Below are 6,000 nucleotides of genomic sequence, written 5' to 3'. Positions count from 1 at the left end.
TTTACGACAATGGTCATTATTAGACTTTTAATTCCAAATTTTTATTGAATTCAAAGATCAATAGCTGCCATGGATTTGAACCTGGGTCCCCAGAGCATGGCTCTGGATTACTAGTCCAGCGACAATACCACTACACCACTGCCTCCCCGTAATTTTGTATAATGCAACCTCTATTATAGTCACTTGCGTGCATGTAAAAAAGTCATGTATATTTGTTTATTTTTGTATGGCTGCAGTTTGCTGATGGTTGGCTAAAATAATCTCAAAGGGTGAAACTGTGTCCAACTGGATGTTGAGCTTCAATAGCTGTGAGTAAAATTCATCGATGTAGCAAAACAAGGACAACTTCCACATGGATTAACGATAGGCTTCGCAAGCCTCCAGGATTGGCCAGGAATCTCCAGGAACTGAAGGTCAATCTCCGGGACACTGCTGTGTGCAACATTGGAGAAAAATCATCGGGACTTTGAAAAAGATTTTTTTTGTCATATTCTTTGAACACTTCTCTTTACTAGACATTGAAAATGGGGAGAAAAAAAAGGATGTTTGGCTGCCAATCAAAAATCATCCAATTGAGGAATGAGTATTTTTGCTTTCCAATTAATTAGTTGATTTCCTGTTAATTCTGCATACAATTGTCGTAGGAAAGCAGTGCGTCACGAGGACGGATGTGTTGGCCGACTAGTGGGCTGGAGCGTGGGGACAAGTCATGTGATGAAATCTTCAGGTATACATTTAATCACAGTTGGCAACCTTAGCCCATGGTTAACTGCACCACTTGTTGTGGTCGATTTAGGGTTAATTGATCTTAACTGGGACACAGGCAGATGCACCACAGTTGGTGGCAAATCTCTAAAGCTAAGGGAGTGATCAAGACAGCCAGCACGCTCAGCATGATTGTTGTCCAGCTGCATAGCACTTGTAGATGAAGGTCAAGCTAGGCCGGGACCAGACTTGGCTGTGATGACTCCCAGCTGCATGGCTGATCTGTTGCCAGCATTCTTTGTGCGCAAGGTTCACACAGGATGGATTGCCCCATAGAGAACAGTGGCGCTTCTGGAAGTGTAGAGTCCTGTGTGGAGGCGAAAATATTGTAATTAAAAGATTGCAAACATTTTATCCGTTTCAGTGCCAAAAGTAAATACAAGAGGCTTGCAATATGTAACCCCCTCCCCCTCTCCCCGTATAACACCAATGTTTACAATGATCTAAGAATGGTAGCTCTGAAATAGTTCACATCTTAATCAAAGCCAAGAAAAACATATCCTTGGCACTGCTGCAGTACCTCAGACTATTGTGAACAGAATGATTCACAGTGTGAAGTTCTTGGTTCATCAGCCCTTGTCATAATTAGAACCTTGTTGATTGCAACACCTCTGCGTGGAGGAGAGACAGATAGGCTCTGTTACGAAGCAGCATGGTGACCGCACCTGGGCACAGAGGTTGGAATTCTCCTTTTGCTTGATGTGTACTCTTAGGATAGGCAGCAGGGGCGTCCCCAGCACCTTCGGCTGAATTATTTTGGGGAATGGAAATATGTGGAGGAAGAGGAGAAGTGACTCCTGGAGTCTACTTCGTGACAAATCGGCCAAGTTGACAGTGCTAATCAAGAATGTGGACGGATGCCACGGTTGGTTCGGCGAGGAGAATGACACAAGTGTAACTGTGTCTGACCGAGACTGAGAAAAAAATGAAGATAAAAGTTCTTAAAATCGAAAGGATGTCACTTGAAGGAACTGCATAACAGCAAAAACGGCTTGTTGAAGATCAATTGCTGCCATAAAGGATTATTGAATAAAATGGAAGAATTCATATTTTGATAGCTAGAGATATATGTGCATGCAAAATCATGATTATGAGTCATTGAGGTTGCCAATGGAGTTTGCCAGCAGAGCTGTTATACAAACAAGTTCGTTTTTGTGTTGAAGCTTCTCTAGCTCCTTTACATAAGCAAACTTTCTATAAACACCCAGTTGATAGGCAAGCAGTACAGAAATGTGCATTGTACAGAAAATCAGGACCTATCCCATGGGCTTGACATACATGAATGGCAGGTTCACTGGCCCTTTGATTACAGCTTGGGGTTTTATTACTTCATTCCAGAGCAGTATACAGAGCAGAGCCAAACCAAATTAAACTGAGCCAAGTCAAACGGGATGGCTAAAAATGTTTCCCTGGGTGACTTCAAGGCCACTTCTACTTTTTCTTGGAAAATATCTGTGGCACCACAATTCGGTCCAATGTTGTACTGTTCCGCTAGCATGGTAACAGTGAGCTGATTTATGTTGTCAGTCGATTTGACATGTTTCTGCTTTTAAATTTGGGCAAGTCTTAATGGTACCTTACTCCCTTTCATCAATTCGCCAAGTACAGATCTCAATTTAATAATTCTTGCAGCCATCAAAAACTCTAATGCTTTAGTTTTTGCTATAAGACGTCTCTAACAATATGCAAACAAGTAGATGAGGCACCAACTCATTGATTGATGGCTGGCAGGTAGCGACATGGTATAATTCATAACAAGTAGTTTATCTTTTAGTAAACTAACAGTCTTGAGATATTTCCAGTTTATACAACATATTGTCTTAATCAAAATTAATACATCTGAAATGTTTGAAATAATGACTTCATACCATATGACTCTCGTTTGGGATATGTTGGCAAGTGGTAAGATGCTGCTCATTAATACCAGTTGACATCTTTGAAGTATCTGGATGTACACTAGGGGTGAGCATCTAGTTCATGTGGATTTCAGATTTTGGACAGTTTATATATTAAGTATGATTAAAATAAGCAAGCGGAAAATGCCTTGACTGCACTCTCCAGCAATATCTACCAATCCACCAACAGGTTGCTGTGGAAATTAGTCCTCTGCTGATCTGTTTTTGGGAGTCATGGCCATTACTACACCCTGGGGAAAACACACTCATGTACCACAAAATTGCAGGGAATTAGAAGAATGTACAGTCATCAGACTGTCGCAGAATTTCATTGGAAAACACGTTCCATAGTCGAGAAATTATACGCAGAGAAAACACTGGGCTGGATTCTTCCGACCCGCCCACTGCAAGATCGGGCGGGACGCAGACCATATAAAGGTGCATTGAAAATCCCGCCCATAGTTTTGTCCCTGGTAGGTTAAGACAGCCAACATTCTTAGTAAATATGAGTACATCTAAGCGAGGGCATGAAAAATCTTTGGCAGGTAGGATCAAGGAAAACCCCAAGGCCTTTTACACATATGTGCGAAATATGAGAATGACTAGAGCGAGGGTAGGTCCGATCAAGGACAGTAGCAGGAGATTGTGTATTGAGTCTGAAGAGAGAGGAGAGGTCTTGAACAAGTATTTTTCTTCAGTATTTACAAACGAGGGGGGCCATATTGTTGGAGAGGACAGCGTGAAGCAGACTGATAAGCTTGAGGAGATACTTGTCAGGAAGGAAGATGTGTTGCGCGTTTTGAAAAACTTGAGGATAGACAAGTCCCCCGGGCCTGACGGGATATATCCAAGGATTCTATGGGAAGCAAGAAATGAAATTGCAGAGCCATTGGCAATGATCTTTTCGTCCTCGCTGTCAACAGGGGTGGTACCAGAGGATTGGAGAGTGGCGAATGGCGTGCCCCTGTTCAAAAAAGGGAATAGGGATAACTCTGGGAATTACAGGCCAGTTAGTCTTACTTCGGTGGTAGGCAAAGTAATGGAAAGGGTACTGAGGGATAGGATTTCTGAGCATCTGGAAAGGCACTGCTTGATTAGGGATAGTCAGCACGGATTTGTGAGGGGTAGGTCTTGCCTTACAAGTCTTATTGACTTCTTTCAGGAGGTGACCAAGCATGTGGATGAAGGTAAAGCAGTGGATGTAGTGTACATGGATTTTAGTAAGGCATTTGATAAGGTTCCCCATTGTAGGCTTGTGCAGAAAGTAAGGAGGCATGGGATAGTGGGAAATTTGGCCAGTTGGATAACAAACTGGCTAACCGATAGAAGACAGAGAGTGGTGGTGGATGGCAAATATTCAGCCTGGAGCCCAGTTATCAGTGGCGTACCGCAGGGATCAGTTCTGGGTCCTCTGCTGTTTGTGATTTTCATTAACGACTTGGATGAGGGAGTTGAAGGGTGGATTAGTAAATTTGCAGATGATACGAAGATTGGTGGAGTTGTGGATAGTGAGGAGGACTGTTGCCGGCTTCAAAGAGACATAGATAGAATGCAGAGCTGGGCTGAGAAGTGGCAGATGGAGTTTAACCCTGACAAGTGTGAGGTTGTCCATTTTGGAAGGACAAATATGAATGCGGAATACAGGGTTAACGGTAGGGTTCTTGGCAATGTGGAGGAGCAGAGAGATCTTGGGGTCTATGTTCACAGATCTTTGAAAGTTGCCACTCAAGTGGATAGAGCTGTGAAGAAGGCCTATGGTGTGCTAGCGTTCATTAGCAGAGGGATTGAATTTAAGAGCTGTGAGGTGATGATGTAGCTGTACAAAACCTTGCTAAAGCCACATTTGGAGTACTGTGTGCCGTTCTGGTCGCCTCATTTTAGGAAGGATGCGGAAGCTTTGGGAAAGCTGCAAAGGAGATTTACCAGGATGTTGCCTGGAATGGAGAGTAGGTCATACGAGGAAAGGTTGAGGGTGCTAGGCCTTTTCTCATTAGAACAGAGAAGGATGAGGGGCGACTTGATAGAGGTTTATAAGATAATTAGGGGAATAGATAGAGTAGACAGTCAGAGACTTTTTCCCCGGGTGGAACACACCATTACAAGGGGACATAAATTTAAGGTGAATGGTGGAAGATATAGGGGGGAATGTCAGAGGTAGGCTCTTTACCCAGAGAGTAGTGGGGGCATGGAATGCACTGCCTGTGGAAGTAGTTGAGTCGGAAACGTTAGAGACCTTCAAGCGGCTATTGGATAGGTACATGGATTAGGGTAGAATAATGGAGTGTAGGTTAACTTCTTAAGGGCAGCACGGTAGCATTGTGGATAGCACAATTGCTTCACAGCTCCAGGGTCCCAGGTTCGATTTCGACTTGGGTCACTGTCTGTGTGGAGTCTGCACATCCTCCACGTGTGTGCATGGGTTTCCTCCTGGTACTCCGGTTTCCTCCCACAGTCCAAAGATGTGCAGGTTGGGTGGATTGGCCATGAAAAATTGGCCAAAATTCTATGATTAACCCAGGACAAAAGTTCGGCGCAACATCGTGGGCCGAAGGGCCTGTTCTGTGCTGTATTTCTCTATCTCTATCTCTATCAGTGACATAAAATAAAGCATTTTGTATCTCTGATGTATGTTTCGTTTTCAAAATGATGGTCGCTCTCTTCAACTGGTCCAAATTTCTGATTTGTTCAAACATTTGATTGAGACACAATTTAGAATACTTCAGAGTTGGGAGTACCAATGATATCTAGAATGTCAGTCTGGGCTCCATTGCTGTTCTTTTAATATTGGGACCAGAAGATGATTCTAGTAAACATTATATTGACAATTATTTGGAACTATCAAAGTTTATATCGGGAGCCGCGGAGGATTGTGATCTTTGAAAGGCATTTTGCGATTGGGGCGCCAGGCTGAATAAAAGTGGGAATCAAGAGAGAGAGTAGAAAAAGGAGAGAGTAGAAAAAGGCAGTGCAGAGAAAGGAAAGAGTAAAGATTAACAATCAGGGAAATAAAAAAAAAATACCACATGAGCCTGAGTGACGAAGAATAGGAAGTTGAAAAGAGGAGAAAAAGAGAGGGGGTTTGTGGAGAAATTATTGAAAAATGAATACAGGCATGAAAGAGATTGTTAAGCTGATACTGTGGTTGCCCAAGCTTTTGTGGTCAGGCCATGGGAGATGCCAGCAGAGGGGCAGACAGAAATGCAGTAGGTCATATTGAAAAGGAAAGATAAATGGGGTGTTGACTATTTCGGACATTGATTAATACAACATGCTGATCTTTGGTCATTTAGTGTAACTAAGCACTAAGAAGTAATCTCTCATTGCTTCCAAAGGTCTGTGC

This window comes from Scyliorhinus canicula, chromosome 19, assembly GCF_902713615.1.
Source record: "Scyliorhinus canicula chromosome 19, sScyCan1.1, whole genome shotgun sequence".
NCBI classification, from domain to species: domain Eukaryota; kingdom Metazoa; phylum Chordata; class Chondrichthyes; order Carcharhiniformes; family Scyliorhinidae; genus Scyliorhinus; species Scyliorhinus canicula.
Note: the sequence above shows the minus strand (reverse complement) of the source record.